At 38.3% G+C, this 27,140-nt stretch overlaps 1 protein-coding gene and 1 long non-coding RNA gene across 2 annotated transcripts in view; one reads left to right on the top strand and one right to left on the bottom strand.

Moving 5' to 3' along the window:
• HS6ST3 (heparan sulfate 6-O-sulfotransferase 3) overlaps positions 1-27,140 on the bottom strand; it is a 271,118-nt gene that overhangs the window by 210,889 nt on the left and 33,089 nt on the right. The gene's annotated exons all lie outside the window — the stretch shown is intronic.
• Positions 1-27,140, top strand: part of LOC147654104 (uncharacterized) — a 49,993-nt gene extending 22,853 nt beyond the window's left edge. Inside the window, exons 2-3 of the long non-coding RNA XR_015284451.1 lie at positions 140-4,787; positions 5,404-27,140. This is a non-coding gene — a long non-coding RNA (uncharacterized LOC147654104). The remainder of the gene's footprint in view (positions 1-139; positions 4,788-5,403) is intronic.

Here is a 27,140-nt window from a genome sequence, read left to right on the forward strand (position 1 = left end):
GTATGATGACCAATCAGCTCACTGACACTACATGGAACAAGATAGAGAAGGGGGGAGGTTAGAGACAGGCAAAGGTTCCCCTCCCAACAGGGAGAAAGTTAATTTCCTAGCTTCAGCAGTCACAGAATAGGAAATCCAGCACCTTTGGGAACCTTATTTTTTGTTCCAATTTGACAATTGGCCAATAGCTTCAGAAATTATTTTATGGAAAGGAAGATGCATTTGACAAGTCAGCTGATGGACAGAGAGCAAGCCTTTGACCTCCACCATGTCTCCATGCCTGGAAACCAGGATGAAATGTCCTTGCGAGTAAAACTCACATAATCCAATTGTGAATTTATTCTATCCAATCCTCATTTTTCATTCACTAAGAGCAGTGTTTCTTCCAGGATGGATATATCCAAACCATCTGCACAATGAAGAATAAAGTAGATTCTGATGGGAGATTTCAGGAAGTCTTAGATGCTGGGAGAGGTCTGGATGTGAAAGCTTAATGCAGACTTACCTATTCCACTGTGTGACACCTACATTCTGTCTGGTACCTGAAATACATTTTTAAACTTAATTCAAGGCACAGTTAAGCCACCATGCAATTACCACATTCTCATTTGTTTTTCCCATTAATTGTTGAATAGCATTTCTAATTGGATCTCACTAGTTTAAAATATTAAGCAGAAACAAGCAAATCACCTAATTCCATTCATGCTGCATTCCTGTCATTACACACAATTCAAATTACCGGTTTAATACCTTATCCCACTTGTACTCATCTGCCATGGGCAGCAGGGTATGAGGGGAAGAAGAAAAAGACAAAAAAAAGGAGGAGAGGAGAATTAAAAAGGTGCAGTATTGTAACAGACCCCTACCTCTCCATAACATGGCAACACAGCATTTCATAGTCTGGCTATGAGCCCAATGGTAAGTAGACTTTTACGTCTGAAATCAGGAATTTTTAATTGCAGTTTGCCTTGTACTGCTTAGATGAAGGAAACGTCCTTCTCCACCCAAGCACTGTTCAGGATCCAAAGCTTAAACCCATGAAGAAAGTATCATCAGATCCTAAGCTGTTGGTCATCACAATGACACTTTACAAGCATATTATGCTATTATTTGCTGTACAGATGAAAACATTTCTCATCCCCTTGAAAAGTTTTCCATTCATGACACAGTCTACCACAACTGCTACATGTAACATTCTACAGAGTACTACTCTTTGCTTGAATATACTCAGATGTTTTATGAAGTCTCTGGATTTAAAAAATTTTCCTTGAAGCTGCCTTAATTAAAGGAAGGCTTGACTTTTTTTAATTAAGAGTTAAGAGAAGCCAAGAACAGGATGATTAGTAGTCACAACATTAATCTTTTTGCTGTACCTAACAACTTAATTTACTGTATAAGGCACAAACCCTTGTGGAGTTGCTGTTCTATTGAGCTGACGTTGATGTACTTGCTAGGAAGTTACTTCTACCTCTTCTGTTCTCTGAGATGTAACAGATGGGCTCTCAGGAAATTGAATCTGATAGGAAACACACTTACTGACTTCAGTGAGCTTTTACAAGGCTAAAACAGAAAAATAAGGTTCACAAGTGACAAAGAAACTCAACATATTTCATTTAAATACAAAGGCTTCTTTGATAGTGGAAAATAATTCCCGCTTCGGCAATGAGTTTTAGAAAATATACCATCTTTTAATATTATTATTATCACTTAATAAAGATATGTTTTAACAATTTTCAGGACAGACTTTACATACACTGCTTTCATCACCAGCAAGGAACAGCACCACTCACAATACACATTGAACAGCAGATTCCAGCCCTTAACTCCCCTGCACAGTTGAGCAGCTTCATGCTACATTACTTTGGTAATGCAAAAAGTACCCAAAAATAGAGACATTTTTAACTTGGACTGGCTAAGTCTCCAGGGAAATGAGGCTTAGGCAGTCCCTCATCTGTTCACTTGTCACATTTAAATTTGCTGGCCAATTTCAACTAAATTTGATAAAGAGTTTGGATACTCAAAAATAATTAAGTTCCTGCAAATTCTACAAAAACTAGAAGCTGAGTACAAAGGAGATATCTACAAAATGCTTATAAGTGAAGGCAAAAAACTTTTAAACAATCTATTATCCATCACCTCATTAATGAAATAAAAACATTCAGCACGTTGTGTTTGAGTATATATTGTGTTTATGCTTATTTGAGTATATATATTCACCACATATATTCAAAACCTTACGGGACAACTTGCTCTAGACAGCCCTGCTTGAGGAAAGGGAGTGGACTGTTGCAGTCAGGAACCTCAGGATCTCATCCAGAGAAGCAGCAGGATTCTGGGGACCAGCATGAAACACCGAGATGGGCTCCCCTTCATGAAACCATTTATTCAGCACGGCAACAAACTCAGATCCAGAACAGAAAGCCCCAAACCAAGGCAAGGCAGGGGTTTTTGAGGGACAGAACTCTTGAGGGTCTCCACCCTTGAGGGTGGAGTTCAGGGTCAGGGACCATTAGAAACACAGCAAGGGAGAAACCCCCCAGGGACTCAAACCCAATCAGAACTCCTGGGCTGCCCTTCACAAGGGGTTTGGGGTGGGACAATGCTTATCTGAAAGTAACTCTTTGCCTCGGCACAACAATGGACTACATGACCTTTCCTGTCTGACCTGCAACATTTTGGGGTGGGGTGGTGGTGTCATATGTGTAGTTTCAGAGAAGCCACACCAAATTATATCAAACAGGGACGCTAGAAAATGATCTCAAGGGGAAAAGGAAGAAGACCTTGTTGAAAGATGAAGGAAATAAATCCAAAGGCAATTGACTTTTATCTATTATGCTATCAATGGCCCTTTTTTCATTGGTGACCTTCAGAATTTCACTGAAGGCTTGTCACTTCACTCTCCATATGCTATTAGCAGAACCATTTTGGAAATAATCTCTAAGGTTACAAGCTACACAAATGTCATTACAGCAGTGTAAAACACAGTTTTGATAGCAAAGATCATTCCTGTAACCTTTTACACTAATGTGAATGCACCCATATGAGGAGTTGCATAACTTTTGAAAACACATACTCCTTATTTAATGATGAAATAAATACAAAAATATAGACATGAGGCTTAGACCTGTTATTTTTGGTGAAGGACAGTACTGGAGAGCAAATTTTGAAACAACTAGCAGAGAGAAATAGTGAGAACCAGTAAACTACAGCAAGTGGGGAATTTAGAGAGGTGACCAAATTTTTCCAGCCTAACTGAATGCTCCAGGAGAGTCTTGTACAAGCAAAAGACTAAGAGTGGGCTCTGGGAGATCCATGGCTGGGTCCTCCCCACCAGCAGACCACCCACATGCACATTTCCTGGACGAAGTGTACGCTGTTTTGTGAAGGAAGCTGAGAAGAAGACATTGACAACAGCAGAGTCAAGGTGGAAACCTGGTCAGGGGTAAGCTGTCAGCTCACAGGAGCAAGACCAGCCCCTACTGTGGACATGCAAAAGGAAGTGTCTGCAAATGAGTTTGTCACCAAAACTCATCTTAGAAACAGTGGGCCATCAAATCCATTAACTCACAAGGACTGGAACAACTCCAGCGTAGCCAAATCAACTAACTTGACCACGCCAACAAATAGGGTAGAAGTGGGCTTCAGAAGCCTAGGAAACATTAGGCTGAAAATCTGTGTCTAGGCAAGCTGACGGAGTTGTCTAGATGCTGACGCTGGCAGTGACAGGCTGTAGGAATCAGAAGCTGCAAGGCTAAGCAACAGCATCAGTGCTGGAAAACATGGAGAACAATGGAAAACATGAAAACCTCACAGAGGTGAGTGCTTGGATGTGGCACAGGATCCAAATGAAGAGTTATGATCGAGTTCAAATTTGAAAGAGTGTAAGGTAAAGCAAACTCGATATGACTCGAATTAGCACACCAAGTTCCTAAAACTGCTGAACAGTTCCTAAACACTGCTGGCACAGTGTGTTTAGATACAGCATTCCTGCAGGAGTAACAGAAGTTGAAGGGTTCACTAGCATTGTGCTTAATTTTAAGAAAGAAAGCAGCATGAAAATATCACAAAGCTTTTGCAAAATGTTATAGAAAGGAAAAGCTTTGTGGGTAATCTCACCACTATTTAACAGCACTGTAGTAAAAGGTAAAATGATGCACACTATGAAAGTATTTGAGAAAATACAAGTGGAAGTCATTTGACTGAGCAAAATAATAACAGGCTGTTAGAAGAAAAAAAAATATATTGCGCCTATTGAAATTACAAAATTATAATTCTAACAGGCCAGCAAATTAAAGACAATAAATCGTGCCTAAAAATATTTAAGGAACAATCTGGAAAAGACACAAAAACTAATAATGCCACTTTTCAACCGTAAGTAGCACAAATGGAAAACCTTTCAAGAAGATTCCACATACAAGAAAAGCAAATTAGAAATCCCATTGAGCACTAGCAGTGTTGTTCACAAAAAGCTCTTTAAGACACAAAGCAGCCACAGGGTAAGAGTAATGTCGTTGCTTGGATATACAACTTTACAAAGGCCAGAAAATCAAAGAAAAATAAATGGGCAGGACTCCTTCTGGAAACACACTGCTTAGAATTATTTTGTGGGAATCTCTTCAGATCCACTCTATTATCTACAGACAAACTATAGACAAACTAATTATTTGGCAGCAGGAGCAGTGAACATCATGGCCTGCTACAAATTCTTAGAACAGCTGCACCTGCAATAGTCTGGGCACTTCCCATTCCTCTTAGCACAGAAAGGATGTAAATGGGAAAGTTATTGAGTGGGTGTCCTGGGTTGCAGTATATTCTATCACCATCCTCATGTACTGTTGAAACCAGGTGAGGCAGTGCTCCCTGCCTCCCCCCCCCCCCCCCCGGGCTACCTTCTGTTAATGGGCCCATCAATGCCCTGCCCCATGACTCATAGATAACTTCCCCCTGTATTGTCCCCTGTTAATGGGCCCACCACTGCCTTGCTGCATGACTCAGAGATAACTTCCTCCTGGACTGTTTTCTGTTAATGGCTCATCAAGGCCTTATCTCATGACTCACCATCCCATTGTGAGATGCTCCTCCCCGAGGGAGGAGCCAAGCATTCCATACTGGATATAAGCTGAGAATTCGAACACCACAGCAGCCCTTACCTACGGGACTTCCAGAGGACAGGAGCTACTGCTGGACTTTCAGCTGAAGACCAGACCCCCTTTCTTCCAGAGGATCACGCTTCAACAAGACCACCTCATCTGGACGACTACCATCACCCTAACAGGGTTCCAGGCTGTATTCTGACTCTGTCAGTGTTTTTGATATTATTGCATTTATTCTTTTTATCATTTTCCTATTAAATTATAATTCTGACTTGCGATCTCTCACTGGTTTGATTTCAAGCTAGTACAGTGGGACAGCAAGCACCTTGAAACACATGGAATAGATTGACCTGGGGAACCATTAAGGCACCTGGACTCCTCAGTCCAGAAGCTGAGGTAACAGAGAACAACAGTAATTTATAAGATAATGAATAACATGGAAATGGAACAGAACAACTGTTCAGTGAACCTTCCAATTTAATAACCTAGGAACATTAAATGAAGTTAATGTGTGTCAAGTTCACAGAGGGCATTCCTCACTAGTTGTTATTCTTGGTCAAGTACCTGCAACAGACATGAGAAGTTTCATATATTTAAAAAGCAACAGGATGTGTTTTTTTGGACTAAAACTTCTTCAAGCAATAAAAAGCAAAATCATAGGCTAGGAGAGTAATTTGGGGTCTTTGTCCAGTGACAATGAAAGTCACTATCCTATTGCCAACAGGAGACTTTACTTTAAGTCAGTGCAACCATTTGTATATTTTATTGGCATATTTTGACTAAAAAGCATTGGGGTAATGGCCATTTTCAGACGCTTTGACAATGCAAGATCCTCTAATTTTGTCCTAAACATCAAAGCTGTATTCATCACATTCAGAATAAGATTAAAAAAAGGTTTTTGCCTAGCAAAGATAAAAAGAAAACTTGGCTTCCATATATGACTAGTTCAGCTGACAGACCTACTAGTGAATATTTATATCATCCTTGATTTTCATGAAAATCTGTAGATTACAAATAAATCTTTGTAAGAAGTTTCTGTTACATAACCAAGCTGTGTTATTGACATCAGAAGGCATCAAAGGAACTAATCTCAACTCTTCATATGTGAAGCAATGCTTCAATTATAGCTCATAGGCCTTAACTTTCAGGCTAGGTAGGAAAGAGTCTAAGTAGTAATATATGTACAGCAACCCAAGTTTGCACCTTTTTCTGCAACATATGCAGCCTAGACATAATATCCCAGGAAGCAATGCTTTGAAACCTTCATACATTCTACATTAACAAAGTAAGGCAGTTAAATGAAAGTCCAATATAGTAAAGGTAGCTAGAGGCAAAGAGAAAGAGTAGCAGGGGGAAGCAAGATATGATAGTGTTATATATCCCCAGTGACATGAATAAATTTTTTTTGTTTGCACTTAATCTTCATATAGCCTTTTTCCCCAGCTCTGAATTTCATTTATCACTGTATGCTGATAAGCTGTCAACAGTGGCAACACTTTCATATATTTTTGTGCAAGAACAATAAAAACATGACCCTTATTAAGGCTTCTCAAAGGGGGAAAAAAACCTAAAACAAAACGGTAATTTATATTATTCTTATTTTCCATCAAATAGAAAAGGAATTTATTCCACAGAAACAGCATATTCGAAGTTTCCCTTGGGGCAGGAGGGGGAATGTTACTAAAACAGAGACAAAGTGGCTGCTTTGCAATATGCCATAATAGGTTAACCAAAGTTTGAACAGGGAGAAGTTAACATAATACATGTTTTACAAGATGAGAGAAACACTGAGAAGACTTCAGAATTATCTTTTTGGAAGATACAGATATTGCTACTTTAATAAAAGCTTTTCATCAGGAACAGTTTCTGAATCAAAACAATTCTTTCAATAACATGAACCAAAATCTGCCTACAGAGCGGAACAGTATCTATAACAGAACTCACATTTATTTCCATTTTCTAAAAGAGGTTCATTTAATAGTTTTTCTCCAATACAAAACAAGAGAAATAGAATTTGAAGAGTGTCTGGGACTCCCTGCACAGCACTTAGAAGAAAGAACAAAATCTTTGAACAGTTCTCACTGCTACAAAGAAACACATATTGAAAATATGTTAAAGAATTTAGCCCTGCACTGAAACTGTTGGAGAATATAGACTACTGTTCACCATGCCAAGATCTGTAAGCTAACTGTTGAGTTCCATGGAGTTGAGAAACTCCAGTTACTTTCACAGAATACCTTTAGAGACGAATCCCCAGATAAAATACACAGAAAGTAATTACATTTAATACTGCAACAAAGCCAACAAGCAGTATTTCCTTTAGCATGCATAGTAAACAAATCCCTGGGACAGATAAAAATGCACACTCTGTACCCACCTTACAACACATGCAGACATACAAATCTACACAACTAACCAAAAGGCAACTTTCAAGGCTCTTATTGATTTGCATAGTATCTTGCAAACACAGCATGTTAGGCAAACCTTTTGGTTTTTAGCTGATACATACTTTAGCAGTTAGTTTTTTAGCCCTCAGAACTGCTACTCAAACAAGGCCTCATAACACCTTAGGACGGGTTTTGATGGCAGATAATCACCTCTGGCTAGATGGTGACACATACAACCACTCCTAGAAACTTTATTTTTTCCACTTAGAAAATCAGTCCAAGAAAATCTGTCACAAAAGAGATTGAACACATTAAGAGCCTTCATAAATTTTAAAGGCAGGCTAAAGAATGAGAAACTCTGCGAAGTACTGAAGTCCCAAGGGTGAACCAGGTACGTCACACCTCCATTCTTTCAGCCGCTGCCAGTGATACAGCAGGCACTGGAGAGAGATGCTGTTGCATCCACCACTTCCTCATTAGCAGGAGGCATCACCTTACCCTTTGATTGGACTTGAGAGGTAAGAAACTTAACCCTCCTTTCCTCTTCAGTGGCTATGTCTAGTTTCTTGTTTCCAAGCAAAATTCATGACACATGGCAGTTCCTGGGAACAACCGCACCCACCAACCTGGAGCCAACACGGGAATTTTTAGCAGGTCCTTGAAAAACAGCCCAATTTAATGAGTGTGTTCCATTATTGTGATTCAGGTAACAGTTTATAAAATGTTGTCATCCAACATCAGTTTCATGCCAAGAACTTCACAAATTAAATTAACATAATTTGTTGTAAAATTGTGCTGACACACATGACCACCTTTAAAAATTAACTGTGTTAAACATACTCAGCGTTAAAGACACTTTGTTATTCATACAAATCCTGTTGTTCACAAAAAAAAAACCATGGAAACAACTCTGGGGGAAAGGGGGTCTGTTTATAATAAGGAACTCTTAGTGAAAATATATAACTGAGCTTCATGCAGTGCAAGCAACAACGGTTACTAATTTGAGTAAAATTCTCACAATTATTTCTGTATTAAGCTTTAGTCCATGTACACTACCCACACATTGTTTGTATTCTGTAACCATTTGGTTATAACCTGATTTCAGTAAGAGTGTATAATATAAAAGATGGCAAGGATTTACACGTGGAATTTACTTAGATAACCTAAAAACTAGGGGCATAGATAACAATTAAATGATCTTTTGAATTACATTATCTTCATCACCAGTCAGATCAACTTAATCCACCTGAAAAAATGCTCAAGACTTCCAGGACTCTTGCAACATCAGTAAATGTACTAATTTTGGAGTAATTTTTGTATGTGAAGATTTTATTGAGGTCATAAAACTCAGTTAATTCTGACTTGTACTTGGAGATAACCTGATGCTTACATCACCAACTCCTTTAAAAATAAAACCAATTTTAGGTCTACCCACAGACCTACCAGCTTTCACTTGTTCCTAACAATAGCAAAGGCAGCACAGTAATTGTGTGAGAAGGCAGGAACAAAAAAAGAGTGAAAGGAAAAGAGGTATCATTTTACAAAGAACATCTATGCTCTTCTTAGGAAAAAAAAAAAAGTAATCAAAAAAAACCAGTTTTCCCTGACATCAGTTTTTAGTGACCTGCTTCTCTTTGGAATGCACAGTCGTAACTTATCATGTCCTCAGTTCTCCTCTCCTTTTATCTAATAATATACACAAGCAACAGTCTTTTGAAACTTTTACAGAAACACGGTTAGGTACTTAGTTCCTGCTGAAGACAGAGTACTGAACCACACAAAAGAAAATCAGCATGATAGAAGTTATGTATGCCTTAAGTTTTGGGGATAACAAAAAGGCAGGAATAAATAGCCACAGTAAAGAGGTAGTAACACAAAAGAATGCTCACAAACAAAGAGTTCTTACCAAATACAAAAAGATACAAGACATACTTGATAAAAGTTCAAATCAAGCATTAAAACAGTTGAGTGTATTCCACATTCTGGTTGGGGTTTGTTTTTGTCTATTACAGGTAATATGTAATTACCAACAAACTTTGTTAATAATTGACCCATGATAAAAAGATTTGCACCAAAAAACATGTAAAAGCCCCAGCCTGGGTAACCTCACACACTTTAAAATGTGTCATTAATTGTATTAATTATTGCATTCCTTTAAATAAGGATTTTGACAATGCCATCTTGGCACACAAAGTCAAAAGAGATGTGGCTCCAAATTTCAGTCAACACATGAACTAGTCAAATCTCTGAGAAAAGGATGATAGAAAGGGAAGACAATACTTCTGTTAAATTTAATGTGGCAATAAACAAAGCAAACAGATAACTAGCATTGTTCTAGTCAACATATCCTCATATTTGGGTCTCAAGTTCCACCAAAAGGTAGAACACCAAAGAGGACTGAAGGAGTCCATGCAGGAGGAACTGGACAGGAGATTATCTGTTCTTTTCTTCACTGGTGGTACCTAAATGTTTGTTTTCTACACACCAATGGATTGTGCACCCATCCCACTTTGGATACCACCGGTCTCCAGCACAAAGCCATCTCTTACCTACGAACTAGTCCTGCAGAGGCACAAGAAAAAGGGAGCTATATATTCACCTACCCAAGATATTAAAGCGCACAATGGAGACAGTATTCTTGTTCTGCAGAAGCAACCCTGAGTGGTATTCAACTACAGCTCAAGAACTACAAGCTGATCGCAGACACCTCTCTTGGCAGCATTTCTATGACATCTTATATAAGCAAACTGTCTGGATTTTTCCAGTCTCCTTTGTTGTGTTCCAGACTTTGCCCCAGATAATGAAGAGCTGACAGAAGAGCTGCCTTGCTATTTCAGTCCTACCCCTGAACAGCTGGCATGGAAACATGGGCGGCAAATACTATTACTCAGATAGGGTGAAATTACATCTTAAAATTCAAGTCATTGTCTTTAAAACAAACAAAACAGAAGAAAAAAAAAATCAATAGGCTATTTCATTGTCAACTAACGAATCACTGAATAACACCCAGAAACTTAATTACTTCTCCTTATTAAAATAATTTTAACCAGAGTGGAAACCAGGATTTCTCCTCTGCCATTCACTGCTTTAAAAGTGAAGCTGCAACAACAGAAAGGGGAAGTCATACAAACAGCAGGACTACTAAGAAACCACACTGAACACACATCAACATGTCCTAGACAAGAGCTCTTGAACAAAAGGAGGATATAATTTGATCTCATAATCACAATTTTAACTAAAAAAGTATCCTCCAGACCAAATTTATTGTAAAAATAATGTATAGAACAGTACTGAAGTGTCACCATATGTTACATGAAGCCAAACCAGGTATCAAACACAGATTTTGTATTAAGCACTCAAACTAAGACAAAGCAAACTTTCACCACAATAACCACCATGTTGCAAGGTTATCACAGTAGGAGTGATCCAATTCAACTTTTCTTCATAGTTGGGTGTCCACCCCAGAAGCTTCAGACTACATCACCTCACTCACTCTTTTCAACCATGAAACCTAAACATGACACCCCAAGCTCAAGAATGAAATAACAAAAAAATCCAGAGGCCTTTAGGCACAGGAACTCCAAAGTTTATATAAGGTGACTCTTAACAGTTCCTGCCAAGAGCTTCTTTAGGCTCTACATGGCTGTCTCTCTTTGGAGGCTTCCCACAATGATGAAAACAGCAGGCTCAATTTGGAAAATAAAAAGCCAAATAACCACAACAGACACAATCTATTTGGACTTCATAAATTCTTTCTTTTTCCTTTTTACGTTTTTTTCTGCCCCCTAATCTCAATACGAAGTCACCCTACTTATTTTCAGATTCCTTCCATTTAATGCTTAATTCAGAAAGCAAAGTAATTTGGTAGGAAATGAGGCAATTTATACCTATTCCCACTGTTGATTCCTTCCAACTTGAGCATGTATAAACAAACATATAAACTCACTCAAAGGGAAAGAGCAGCCCCCAAACATCCACTGCTTTAGAACATCATCACTTCTGGCTGCACTGGAAAAGTGTGTCCCACCACAATTTCTTAAAGAGCACTATCATATAGCACAACTTCTACTTACTGCTAGACTGGCACAGCCCACCCAAATCTCCTCAAACACAGGTGCTGGCCTGAACTTAGTAACAAGTGCTATATCCATTGACTGTGTGGGAGAGAGGCCACCATAACTCCTTTATTAAGAAAAAGAAAAAAAACCCAACAACTTGGATACCTTTTCTCCCAAGCAAGTCAGAAAACCGAATGAAATCAATATCAAAAAGAAATAATGAGATTTATTTCCTGAAACAGTACTTAGCTCCTATGACAAGCCTCCAAAGCATATATATGGTGGTGAAAGGACTCTCATATAGACTCACTCCTCCACAGTGCAGGCTAGAGCATTTTTTAAATTACTAGTTCTCGAAAATACTCCTTTTAGCATCTGTAAGTCATTTAGACATGCTTTCTACGTAAGAACAGTTAGAAACCTCACAGCACACTCAAAATCAAAATTTACACTGATTTATTTATAGTTGAGTTACTCTAAGACTTTGATCAAGATAGAGCAATAGATATAAAATAATATTTTAAAAGAGCTATTGGTTTCTCAGTTGTAACAACCAACTCAATTGAGGCAATTCAAGCTTCATTTTTCAATTTTTCACATTTCTAATGTTCTGAAATGCTCAGTGTACAGCTCAAAACTAACATCTTGTATTATAACCTGATTTCAATAGCTTGCAAGGAGCAGCATTTTTCTCAGCTCCATTTTAACAGTTTGCTGATGCACACAGCACACAAGAGAAACACAGCCGTGAAAAATGATAAAACAAGCCACTTGGATAGACTCAGCATCTTGGTTCCTGTGAAAGCGCTGAAAGCCCTAAGAAATAAGAGATCTCAGAGAAAAGGCGTAGGTTTGTGATTATAACTAAGAGCAGGAATATGACTGTGTCAATTGTAAACCTGTCCCTGTTCCCTTCTTTTTCCTTAATGCAAGATAAGAAAACTCCAGCGTTCTGGCTTGGCACCCTCCACAGTGCCACAGGACACGCCTTGTTCAATGCCCATCTGCCACTGCAGAGAGCAGGGGGGGTGACAGACTTGAGAGTAGAAAGATATCTTCATTTATATATTTTGTAGGACAGTTTGTCTCCTACATACCTGTGCACTGCAGGTGCACCCATTGATGCTCAGATTGCACAAGTGCTTTTTTAATCAACAGGAAAATACCGGCAATGCTGAGTATTTCGCAGGAGGAAAAGAATAGTACAAAAATATTATTGAGGAATCTTAAAATGGGAACAAAAACATAACAGGGCAGGAGAACCTCCTCTTTCACAGCTATGAAAGATACAGTGACCTGGTTTGCATCTCCTCTCTTATTTCACCAGAGACAACCTACTTGTTAATGGCAGCTAGAATCCAGGTCCAGCACAACCCTACTCACACAAGCTTTTCCTTTGCCCCTAAGAAATTACAAAAAAACGCCACAAGCAAGTAGGAGTAGTTCACTTCTCAGGCACTCAGACCATGAAGAAAACAGCTTCCAGATTCCAAAACATAACCATTACCCTGATGGAAAGAAAAAAGCCTCGTCTTCTACTATGTTACAAAAGGTGATCTAACATCTGAAGAGTGCAGCTCTTCAAATCCATGTCATTCAGGATATAAACCTGAATGTCATTGCAGTTACTTGAAATAAACTAGTTCAGCTTATCAACACCAAAATCACATCCACACAGAGCTTGTCATTGTGGGAATCGGGTATCTGCTCTTTGCCTCTACAGTATCTCTTGGTTTTTTTTTCCTTCATATACCACAGCATTTTAACTGACTTACAGATGCTAGACATCCCCCCAAAAATGATAAAGAAACATGACTTCATTCTGACAACTAACTCTGTACATACTCTTTGAGAAGTTGAATTCAAAAGCTGCTATGTATTCTATTCAATTACTGGACTCATCAGCTCAAAATGCAAAAATATCAACACAGAAGATACATATTACAGATGTATGGAACACAGTAACCGCTAAATGTCAACATTATAGTTGTCAGATCTTGTTCTGCAGATGTTTACTTACAAGTTTCACTTGACTAAATAGGAGTTTCTATAAAAATACTTTTTCCTATCTCTTCAGAGCTGTTTCTTCCTCCATTTAAAGGGAAACTTACAGCTGAAAATATTCAGCATCAGAGCTCTATACACTATACAAAATTAAGCAGTCATTTTTCTATAAGGAAGGAATACAACAATCATGTGCAAGCATACTTGCACATCTGTTATTTTGAACATCTTTTTGTTTGTTGCTGCAGGGTCCAAAATCCCCAAATAATTATTGCAAAGGCCCACTGCAATCCAGTTGTATAAACACAAATAAGCCTAAGATAACACCCCAAGCACCAAGAGTAATGACAGAGGTGGAAGAGATAGTTTAGTCAGGCATGAAATTGATTTTATAATAGCAAATATCTGTTGCCTTCCATGTGCTAAGTAAATAATTCTAAAGAGAGTAAAGATAATAAAAAAAAAATAATCATTACCTGCTTCTACTAAATCAAATGAAAGAGTGAAACTTGTTCTTACATTGACCCTGAAACCTGTTTAATAGCTAATTAAAGCAATTACTCCCAGCATTACAAAATCCTTAATCATCAACAACTTCAGAGGCAGAGGAGATTTTTTTTAAACTTTCTTGAAAGTTATTAGTATTTTCTTTAAATGAGAAGTTTACGTCAGCAGAACTTTCACCAGTAGTCACTACATTGTTAACCACCAACATGAATCCCAAACTTCAACTAGTCTGGTTAACAGAGGATATTTTCACCGACTTTACCATATTTGAGTGTTCAGCAAAAGATGTATTTAAGTATTCTGTAATTTCAGCATTTTTTTTCCAAAAGACTTCTGTACAACACTTGAAAGTAGCCCTAAAACAGACTTCTTTTCCTCTTAGTCAGAAACAAACTTGATAGCCAACAGAAATCCAATATTATTGCAAAGCAATTACAAAAAACCATCTTCTGGACCTCCCCATACCAGCATCTGGAATTCTGCTCTTTTAAGCTTACCTCAGTTACTTTTCTCCTCAGCTCCAAAGCCATCTGAGACAGCCTCAGCTTGCATTCCTTCATTTGTAAGCCCTAGCCACAAAGAATGTTTTAATTTTAATCAAGCTTTATACTCAACAACTTTTCACAGCCTTTTAATAGCAACTAGTTCTCCAGTGCTGTTCCTGGTTGCCTACTGGAATTAATTACGCTACTGTTTTGAACACTGATCATTTTCAAGTTACCAAATGTTGCCATGCTGTAACAAGACACAGAACAATGACCGGAACTAATGGCTTGGCCATTATGAAGTGTTCAGCTTGGCAGTATATCCAGTCATAAATTAGATAACTAAAACGTTAACAAAAGGCAAAGGTAACTTTATTAAATTTTACCTTGAGCTTTGCTATTTCTCCCTACACTTAAAAGCCAAAAATATTCTTGAGTAGATCATTTAGGGATAAAAATACAGTATTAAAAACAAGAAAGATGCTCATTCAGTATCTATAAAAGATATCTATAAAGAAAGATACTATTCAGTTAAGATCTAGAGCAATTTTCAGTTGAGGCAGGGGAAGTCCTCAAATGAATTCCAAGTTGGAATAAATTACCACATTGCTAAAACTGAAATGCTCAAAACACTTGTTTAATAATGTTGTCTTACATCCAGTTCAGAACACCCCCAACACCCACATTCAGATGTTAACTGACATCTCCTGCAGAAGACAAGAATAAAGCATTAGGAAACACTGAAAGGGATCTGCTTTTGGCAGAACAGTAGCATCTTTCATTGGCAATAAGTGTATTTTTCAAAAGTTTCTGTATGAAACACCTTTAACTTGCAACTAAGCCCTGTTGCCTTCTCTTCTCTGCCAAGCATTGGGTAACAGAGTCCAGAAGAGATTTAATAAGTTTTCATGCGAGTTCCATCAGGTACTTCATTCATGCAGCAACAATCCAGAGAGACAGGTTAAATAATAAATTATTTAAGGGACAAATTTAACTAATTACTCAAAGGAAAAGTATTTTTAATTATTAAAAATATTATATATATAGGGCTGCTTTATTAGTTTAAGAAGCTTAGGTAGTTTGTTCCTGAAATTATTAAGAAGTTCTTTTGGTGTCACCAGGGAATTCTGGAGACACAAGACAATTTCATTGCTCCTCAACAACCTGTGTCAACTCAATTCTACTGTGCAACTTTCTGCTTTTTCATGTAGCAACAAATGTTTTGACTTGACTTGAACCTCACTCCCTCCTTTTTTCTTTCCTTTTGTTGTTGTTGTTAAATAAAACCCACACTGTTTTCAAACTTGATTTTGAGTTCACTGACTACATACCCACCAAAAGGTACTGGTAGATCTACAAGCAGAACCAAGGGCCTGGACTATCACAAAACAGCACACAGCACATGCTGTTCATCTTCCTCCCAGCTGACTTGATCACAGAATGGGTCACGTTGGAAGAGATCACTGTCATACCTCTTCAGTTTCTACTTGTTTAGAGCAAAGATCTTCTTATGCTCTCAATCCAGTTTCTTCTAGTGAAACACATTCAGTAGATAGGTCAACCAGAGCAGGCATAGGGTTCCTCTCGAACTAGAGTCCACTCAAAACCAAGCTTTTATCTTTCTGTTCCAGTAACATCAGGCAAGTTTAACCTACATAAAATCCAAATGAACTTTCTTCCATAGCAGTAATGAATATCATCATAGCTACTTTTCTTCTGCACAGATTTCACTTGGAATTTTTAGTACAGCATTTACAGTCACAGGAAGCGAATTATCCCAATATCTATCATTTCAGGTGTGATTACTTTACTTAGAATAGAAATTACTTCCTCTAATAGGATATTACAGTAAACACATGCCACTAGATTTTCTGTTTCAGGGTGTTCTTGATATGATTAAACTCTTTTAATCTTTTAGCAAAATGAAGTGTTGCCATTTCACTCCCTCCCATACAAAGCAGCATCTCTGTCAGACAAATTTCAACTTTTATTAATCTCATATATACTCATAACAACCCTGCCTATTCTTCACAACCTTTGCAACACCAGGTCTCATAATCCTAGCTTGCAAGTAAGGTAAAATACTTACCGCAGATGTTTATCAGGAGTCAGTAATAAAAGAAAGATCTACTATCGTGTTGGCATTCTTGTTAGCTCAGGTTTTAGTGGGCAGCTTGTTTTGACAAGCTAGGGTCTCTCCTCCCTCTACCCACTCCTTAAATCGTTAATGGGAGAAGAGACCGACCCCCACCTTGCAACAACCTCCATTCAGGTAGTTTTAGAGAGCAGTAAGGTCTCCTCTGAGCCTCCTTTTCCCCAGGCCAAACAATTCCAGCTCCTCCAGCTGTTCCTCATAGGTCTTCTGTTCTAGATCCTTCACCAGCTTTGTTGCCCTTCTTTGGATATGCTCCAGTAATTGATATGACGGACACTTCAGTCACCAAATATGAAAAAAGCACAACAAACAAAGGGCTAAGCTTCTCCATAATAAGGCAAAAAAACAGCTGGTAAACAAGACATCAGTGCAGAAAAATTACCAACAGAACAATTCGGTAAGTGATGCGAGTGCAATAGAAAAGTCTCTTCTGATGGTTTTGTTGAAGTTTCGTGCACTGATGGAATGGGCCAAACAAGCAGCATGGATATTGCTTCTTTTAATAGTTTGCTAGAGTGAAGTGGTATTTTGCTAGAGGCAAAAAGAACTGAAGAGAAAGAATTAAAAATAAATAGGCCAGAACGAAGCGTATTTTCAATTTCAGTTGCAAAACCAATGTAGCAACAACTTTCTCTTCTTTTAGTATGAAAAATAATTATGGCATATTGCAATGTCACCAACGTAAAACAAAGACTGAACACAAGGGTGTTTGGTGCTTGCTTTTTTCATCATTTCAAGACAAAGCTGTTTGTTCTACTGAGAAGTTTCTTTATGCATAGTAACATGAAAGTAGAAAACCAGCATGTAAATCTGATATGCTCAATCTCTGTATTTCAGTTTCCACTGAAGTAAAAAGAAAATAATCTTCACAACTAACTGAAAACTATAAGATGTCTCAAAAATAAGGCTGCTTGCTTCTCTTGCTTTTAGTGAATATGATTTTATTTACACATGGTTTAGCACTTGTTCCAAGTGACTCTCCATACACCCCAAAAAGCAGTAGCCTAGGTCATGAAGGCCAAATCAACACATCAGTTCTCAGTTCTATTTTTGCAGGCTGGAATAAACTACTTCTCTGGAAGTCACATACTTTACACATTTTTCTGAATAATGTTTCCTCCTTAAAGATGAGGAGTTCAGTGATATGAACAAGTACATTTCCGAGGTGGGACTTAAGACCCATAACTTTTCCTTAACAATGTCATCAACATCAGTTCTGTAAGCTCTTGAAATCAGATACGCACCAGCTAAGAATTAAAAAAATAGCTCAGAGGAAAAAATGAGTATAAAAGTAGGCACTATGATTTATATAAATATACTAATTACTACAGGTTAGAATAAATTATTTTGTCTCTTGGTTTCTCCTTTGGAAATCACATACTCTAGACCCTGAGTATTCTTATTTCTTTCTTCTGTATTGTGTTCACCTGTATTGTGTTTCTGTATTGTGTTCTCTCTTACAGCGCCCAAAACGCGGCAGAATAATTCACAGGATTTAGCAAGGCTGAACAGAAGAAAAACTTAACTACTTGTGCCACATGCCTGCAGACAATGATCCTTTTTATGCAGACCAGTGTAACTTGACTTTCATCAAAAGAGCTTGACATCACTGAATAGTGATCAGCTGCAGCTTACATTGATTGCAGCCGTGGTAGAGTTAATTTTCCTCACAGTGGCTGGGAAGGGGCTGTTTTGGATCTGTGCTGAACAGAGGGGTGATAATACAGAGATGTTTTTGTTATTTGTGGACTGAGCTTACATAGAGCCAAGGCCTTTTCTGCCACACAGGCACATAGGCAAGGAAATTGGGAGTGCACAGGACCACTTCTCCAAACTATCAAGCTCCCTTGAAATTCTGAAACCATCCCTTCAACATTTCAGCAGATGGTCTCACCTCTGCCACAAACACCTATATAATTAATACACTAACTACTGATGTCTTCAGACAGATGAGCATCAGGACTATAAAATAATTCCCTGCAAAAGTGGAATACTGAAATCTGTTCTGTGTTTAGTTTGCAAACAAATTTTTGACCCAACTTGCATTCTTCCCCTAACTTGTGAATATCCCATTTCAGGAGCTCACTAGAGGTCATTTGGATGGCACCTAATATTTCTTTCCATATCCTTCACCAAAACTTGATATGCAAAAGTCAAGTGACTCAATCCCACCTCTGAACTTCTCATTTTTGAAGAGAAAACATTATCTTACTCATAATGGCAATGCTCAGCTTTCTATGTTAGCTGAGTTTTTATTAGATTTACTTAAACACTCAGATTCCCCCAGCTGATCCTATCCACTTTTTAAAGTTCAAATTCTGAGTTACAAAGAGAATTGGAGGGCTGGTAAGGTCAGTCCAACTTCATAACCTTAAACATACAAACCAAATTATGTGTAAGTCAGGTCACAGATGGTGTCAACCGATACCATTCATGAAGTTTTGAGCACATGACATTAGAACATCTAGAAGAGGATCCAAACAGAATTCATTTTAAGAAATATGTTTACTGAGTACAACCTTCATTAAAACACTAGAAAAGTACCCTGCTGTAAAATAAATTAATGTTTTAGCTCTTTGAATTGTAAATGGTTTGGGGTTTTGAGTAGCACTTTCCCAAACAATGAAATACATCATTTGACTTCAACTGATCTTCAGGTCACTTAAATTCAGAAACTTGGAAGATAAATATATACTTAACTCCTGGTCTCATCAAAAGCTTTTAAGGTGAGTATACACATTTTGAAGTCTAAGCCTTGGTGTCTCTGATTCTCAAATCCCCATCTATAAAACTGTGACAATTTTCTTTGCTATTCCCCATTGTATGAGGGGAAGCTATTCAGATAAGATGATCATAAAGACTAAGCAACTGCATTGGTTTAATTTTTTTATTTTCTTTTATAGATTTCAATACTCTTAAAATGTTCTTCCTTCAGCAGTATCTTTTCATGCAATGCAGTATTTGTACACCTTTGTTTCTGAAAGTATTGCTCTTAACGCTGGCACAAGTGCAGCAGAAACAACAGTAATCAATTTGATTTGGCCTTATGAAACAAGTGTCATTTTGATAAATGATCCTAATTAAGTTGATATTTCAGGTAGAAAGTGTATTGAGTTAATGTGCTGGCATCTCTCTAGTTATAGTCAGACAAGTACAGATGTTGCAATAAAGCAGCAGCAGTACATTATTAACTTTGCAAGTCACTCAGTCTGCATTCACAAAGTTTGATCAAAGCCACAAACTCAGCAATTGAAAGAAAATGCTGATTTTAAGTTTTAATTATTCAGCAACATACACAAGCAGTAGTCCCAGGAAGTTTTAAAGCTATAGGTCATTCCTTTATGATCCCTCTCCAGCATGAAAATGATTAATTAGCATAGTGGCAGCACAGTTGTTTAGAAAACCTTGCTCAAACACTAAAAGACAAAACCTGTGTTTCTTCTCTTTTACATAAATCTAATTACCGAGTGTCCTGTTAAGGCTAAAAGACATCATACATTTACATAAACCTAATTACCAAATGTCCTGTTAAGGCTAAAAGACATCATAGATTTACATAAATCTAATTACAAAATGTCTTGTTAAAGCTAAAAGACATCATATGTTTATGCATTACTTTCTTATGCTGTGCAAGTCTTTGATCTGTGCCTCATGGTTGGCAAATACAAGTTTAGTTTCCATTTAGCAATTGTAACAGATAAAATAAACACTAATCATCTGCTCTGAAGTCAGAGCAGTCTTACATTTTCCCCATTTTTCTACTGAGTCCTCTGCAGCTCTAAATCAATTTATTGTGCTGACCAATTTGTACAGACTTGCAGCTGCACTTGCTAGTAAAACCCAACTCTCTTGCAGTGAGGGTGCAGCTTGTTACCTGGCTAGGACAAGCAGGTGTGATGCAGCCAGGTAGGTAACCACCAGCACCGGCGAGACGCCACACAACTCTGTCACTGTGAGTTTGTGGCATGCCAGCACAGGCTGGAGCTAATTCCTGACAGAACAGCTTCCTCCTCAGGCACCACAGGGCTACACGTCCCCTTCAGGAATCGACAGGGAGCTGCTGGCCTGCTGCACAGCCAGAAATGGTTGAACTCAAAGGCTCCTTCCCACTCTCAAACACATCTTCTTGGAAACACTTCCAGAAGCATAGAGACTGAAAAAGGACAAAGTGCTTCTTAACTGCAGCAGCTTTCACAGGAGTCTGAAGAACCATGCTACAGCTCCATAGCTACTCAATCCCTCAGCCCTTTGGAAACTGTCTTCCCTTCTTTTATCAAGTCTGTCCTGCTAAAAACAAGCATGTAAGGCTGAAAATACCTTCTGAGGTTTCTTATATCCTATTACCCATCTCCTCAGGGGTTTCCTCTAGCAAGACAGTTGAAGGAAGTGGTTTCTCGTATTTTTTTTAGATCCACGGAAAGGTTTCCTCTGGAGAAAAAGATTCTGTTCTTAAAATCTCTCTGTCAAAAATCAGGACAGCCTCCACAGGTGTTTATCCCAAAGAAATAATCCTTGACATTAGATCAGTCTACTTTCATGTTGTAGACCATGAGGCAGGGGGGATCAGTCACCATGGTTGTAACATCCTTCAGGCTGACACATCAACTAAGACAGCGTAGAAATGGATGTACCATGGGCATGACAACAGATGAAAATTACTTCAGGCAGCCATGCCTTTGTCAAACTCAGATACTTCAATACAAACACAAAAAATAATAAAAAACTGAACACCATAGAAAAATACATACTTCTACACTGCAATGAAAACAGGGGGAAAAAAAGTGAAAAAAGGTAAAAAAATAACAGATTCAGTTCAAATTCAGTTGGTTACAGCAGTGAAATACTCTCCTCTGATCACAACAAAGTGGAATATTTAGGCATCATCATAGAAAACAGGGTAAATTATACATTTATTTCCTTGATGAAACCATATCATTAGTGGCATTACCAGTCTTAAATGAAGAAAAATTATTTATAACCACAAAACAACCACAAGAAGTATTCACCAAGAAAATATCACTGCTATGCGTTATTTTTTAAAAAAGGCAAGTTTTAATTTCCTTCAAATTTTGCCAAAAACATATTTAACACCACCATAAAATCTTGTAGAATTGGTGAGGAATACCAGGAATTAATAATTCCTCTTACCTCACAAGAGTTATTCTAATGTGGACAGATCATGTAAGGCATTCAAGTAAGTCTTAATGCTTTAATATTGTTAAGTACTAGAGCCAAAGGGGTTAACTCTCACAAGAACAGAAGCAGTCCTAGTAAATGATCAAGTGCTCTGTGGACTCATATTCACTCTTCCGATCTGTTCATGCTGACTCTTTCTATGAGATAGGGAACTACAAAGGAAAATTAAAGATGAAGCTTTGTTAGATAGCTGATGTTTTCTAGGTATCAAAGGTATTTCTTGGAGCTCTTCTTAGAGGGACTGATCATGGTTGTAGGGTTGCTTGCCACAAGAAGGAACAACCAGGTTCTGCCAGTGGTAAGACTCCACTTCTGATGCAGAAAATTAAAGGTTTATCACCATGAACCACAGCATTCAGCAAACTAGCTTGAGTGTAAAAACACAGCTTAGGGATCATGTCATGCAGGAGCTGATCTGGAGACTGCACCAACTCTACCAACCACTCTTACAAGAAGAGACCTTTAACTGTTCTCAGGATAAACACCTTCACTTCTTCCCACACCAGTATCAGGCTCCAGTCACCTGACACACACCTTTTCCTGGCTCCAGTACAGAGATAGTACCAGTGTACAGTGCTGGAGTGGTGGTGTTGCAGGAGGGAAGCAAGAGTGCTTAATCTCTGCTCAGTGCCAAGGATATTTTACTGGCATAGCTGCCATGAGTTTCACAGACACCATTTGGCTAAAACTTCAGATGAATAGTATTTTCCCCCAAACTGACCCAGCCAAGTCAGAGTTAGAATCTCTCTTGTGAACTATGCAAAAATACAGGTGCTGATATCTATCTCTGAACTTCCCTGTCTTCACTGAGAAAGCCCAAAAGAGACACAGAGCCCAATAAAGAAAATGCATGCAGCCTTCTGTGGCTATCTGTAAAGGAGTTAGAACAGCGTCTTAAACATCAATAGCATTGAGGGGTCTGACACATTGCTTTGGTTACAACCTGGATAGCACGTTTTCAAAGAGTGAAAGAGAATATATCTTCAATTCAAGGAAAAAGTGGGGGGAAAAATGGGTACTAGGGATACTTCCTAACATTATTCTAGTAGTAAAACTACCAAAGACTACCACTGGGATCATGCACTACCATGCATTTGTCCTCAGGTGGTACTGCAAGACAGTACCCCTGAATCTCAACTGGGCCCAGAATCAGCTGTTCTGATTTCAGGTTGGCAGATATCCACTTCTAATAAAGTGCAAATCCTAAGGGAAATATGTAGTAAATAACTGTTTTTTTCATTACAAAATTTAAGATTACCAAGGCCATAAAGATCTAGAAGAAAAAAGTTTCTGTATCACAATCATACCTTAATCATGGATAACTCTTTTTAATTTTAAATATTCCTTTACACACACTGCACATATAAAAGAGAAAAAATTTGATACCAATAAAATCCAATGCCTAAATAATCCACTATTTAGTTTAGTAATTTTCCTATTCTGTTTAATCACTTTGCAATGAAAGAAGCATCTGTGTGCTAAGCACCACTCAGAAAATTTCTAAAAATAGCATATTACTCCCTCTAGACTAAACTTTCTTTTGAATTTTTTTCCCCCACCACATATAGCTAAATCTTCCTGCACTGCTGACTTGGAAGCAAGAATCTGTAAAAGCTGCAATTCATTTCACTGCACCATCTTGTGGTTAATAGTAGGAGCCACAACAAGAATGATCCACAGCAGTATTGTTAAGTGTTGACCTCTGTGCTGCTCCATGCTTTTAGGATTTAAACTGACTGCTACAAAGCATGCCATGGAAAGCTATCTGTCTCATTCCCTCAGCCAGGTTACAACAATGGGCACAAAATTATGAAATTTCTTAGGTTTTGAGTGTTTACTTGGCTATGCAGCAAGTTTTAAACATCCACAATCATACAGCCTTGTTATCTCTCTTCCTAACTCTGGATTTTACCTTTCCCTTGACTATGGTTCCTACAGACAGCCGTAAAATACAAATGCAACAAAAACCTGGAAAACTTCAGGCAAACAAGACGACAATCTTGTGGTACATAGCATCAGAACGTGGTGTAGCACCTTATACCTCTGCCTGTCAAGTCTGAGATGGAAAGATGGCAGAGGTACCAGTTGAAAAATCTTAATGCACAACAACTCATTTTATATTTATTTCACTGAGAAAACCAGAAGGCATTTACAAATAGCCACAAGCGCTGACTACAGTGGTTATCTCCCCTTGTAGGAACTCTTGTGCTTGTAGAGGAGGCAAGGACAATTTTCATACAGGTGCATGAATGTGGACATGAACATATATGAGCATGAAAATATTTTCAAAACCACTCCGGCATTTTTTATTGTTTTCCAGTATTCTTAGGCTAAACCAAAAAAACAAGACAAGCAGAAATCTTACAGCCACATTTCTAAGTGTCTTAATGCTACTCCTGAAAGTAAACAGAATGTAAAGTATATGGAGCTGTTAAAGGGAATACAGCTATTTTACTGTATAGGGCAGAGACAGAACAAAAACCAATGAACACTTCACTAGATCAGTTGGTACAGTCTTACAAAAATGGGGTTTTGATGACTCTGAATGAATATTCAAACAGTTAATATTGAGGAGGCATTAAGGCATTGCAACTAAATTACAAAAAGCTACATTGTTTAGTATTGTTCAATAAAACCCTTCTGAAAACTTTACAAAATATCAATAAAGTATTAACTGCCTAAGAACAGAGAGCTATTAGCTCATTCCTAGCAGTGAATTGAAAACATTTTCATCTCCTTGAAAACCATTAGCCATCAAAATATTTATGCACAAGCTGTTATAAAGGCTACTTCCCTAAAACTAGACAGTTTTTCTATTCAACAGTGGCAAATGAAGTAGATACTGGTATAAATGCAGAAAAGTACTTACATAATCACAAAGGGGAAAAGGAGGGAGTACCCTCACTACTGATATGAAAGAACACCCCTTAATAGGCTAGGTTTAAATAGCACAGTTTTTCTTTGGAAAGTTACTAACACAGTAAACGTGTATAAATAACTGTAAGTCTACTAATACTGATTCAGCAACACTTAAAGCCATCAAAGCAATTACTGGCTGTAGTGGTTTGATGCTGGCCAGGTGCCAGGCATCCAACAAAGCCACTCTCACTCCCCTATACAGCCAGACAGGGGAGACAAATACAGGGAAGGGTTCATGGGTTGAGATAAGGATGGGGACAGATCACTCACCAATTATTGTCATGGGCAAAACAGACATGAATTTGGGATGTTAACTGAATTTATTGCTAACAAAATCAGATCAGGATAATGAGAAGTAAAATAAAGCTTAAAAAACATCTTTTCTCCATCCCTCTGTCCTTCCAACGCTCTACTTCCTCCCTACAGTGGTTCAGGGAGATAGGGAACGGAGGTCATGGTCAGTTCATCACAAACTGTTTCTGCTGCTGCTCAGAGAGTCGCTCCCCTGCTCCAGCATGCGCTCCTCTCTCCAGGGGTCTGCAGGTCCCTGCCAGGACCCTGCTCCAGCATGTGTGTCCCAGTGGTTCACAGCCTCCTCTCAGGAAACCACCTGCTCCAGAGCATGCTCCTCCACGGGGTGCAGGTGGATCTTTGCACCCCCATGGGCTGCAGGGGCACAGCTGCCTCACCAAGATCAGCAGAGGGATCCCAGCTCCAGCACCTGGAACATCCCCCCTGCCTCCTTCTGCACCCACCTTGGTGTCTGCAGAGCTCTTCCTCTCACATATTCACCTGCCCTTCTCTGGCTGCAACTACAACTACACAATAAAACTTTGGGTTTTTCCTTGTTCTTAAATATGTTACCACAGAGGCATTACTATAACTTCTTATCGGCCCAGCCTTGGCCAGCAGGGTCTGCCCTGGAGCCAGCTGGCATTGGCTCTGCTGGACATGGAGGAAGTTTCTGGCAGCTTCTCACAGAAGCCACCCCTGTAGCAGCCCCACTATGTAAACCTGGCCATGCAAACCCAATACTATAGCAATTAAAGCAGAAGAACGAGCTCTCTTTTAGGCACCAAGTGCAAGTGAAAGAAAAATTAACCATGCTAAAACTAGGCAGATTTTTTTTCTCCTCAAACACACCAACCAATTAACAAATACTGTTTCAACACAGTTGAAATACTGTTGAGCCACAAAAACCTCCACACCTCTCCATTAGTCTACTGCCATACGCTCACTGCCAGCAAGTACTTTACCTACAATATTCAAATCACTGAACTGAAACCTTTCATTATTCTATCACGTTCATGCTTTGCACAAGATGAAGATCATGGAGCTTGTTCAGACACAGCCACACTTCCCTTTAGCTGCAATAGCAGCAAGCACAAGGTACTTCCCAGACCCGTATCAAAGGCATTTAGCACCTTCCTGTATATATACCTTGACAGTTGTTAAGCAAAAACCTTAACATCACTGCTCCATGATAAGCTAACTTGCTTCATAAAACAAACTTAGGTTTTTCTTAGGTATTTCTTCCTGGAGTTTACATCAGCATCCTTGATGATGTATTAAAATGCTTCTACTGTCCAATCTGGAAAAAGCAAAGGGAAATGAAGTCTTACCTAAAATTTATTTTTAACATTAATTTTAACTACCCAATCTAAAATTACATTTAAATATATTTAAACCTATGTTAGAGACTAACCCAACTAAAATGTGTTCTGCAAAGCTAAAAGCTTGCTGTTTAAAATGCAGCACGTCCTCTAATAAAATTATGAAGTTGCACTAGTGTCTGACACATGGAATTACAAATTCCCAAGGTGGTAACCCAGTTTTGTCAGCACCATCCTCTTCTGCAGGGTAAGAGGCAGATTTTTGTCATTTTATTTTGTTCAGCTGGTTCCATTCATTACACAGATCTTTTGTAGTTAAGAATCTGACTGGAAGCTAAAGAGGCAGGAAAATTTTCAGCACTTTCACATGAAAAATGAGAATTTTGAGATGGACATGACAACACCCACACATAGATCCCACATATACAGCAATATGAAACTCATGTGTCCAATGAGAAACAATGGGATTACCACAGTGTAGTTTCAGAGAGCCTTTTGAAAGATAAGGAAAAGGCAATTTCACCAAAAAATAGAGGAAAAAACTGCAAAGATCCTAGTGCACTATTACCAGGTGGCATTACAGAGATATACAATAAAATAGATTTTTAAAAGTAAAAGGTTTACCAAGCATGAATACAGGAAAACAGAAGTCTAACTTTCTTTCCAAGAAACATATGTGGCTTACTATGAAAAAAAAAATAAAAATAAAAAAAAAAAATAAAA

Source organism: Cyanistes caeruleus, chromosome 3, assembly GCF_971803275.1.
Source record: "Cyanistes caeruleus chromosome 3, bCyaCae1.hap1.1, whole genome shotgun sequence".
In the NCBI taxonomy this organism is placed as follows: Eukaryota; Metazoa; Chordata; class Aves; order Passeriformes; family Paridae; genus Cyanistes; species Cyanistes caeruleus.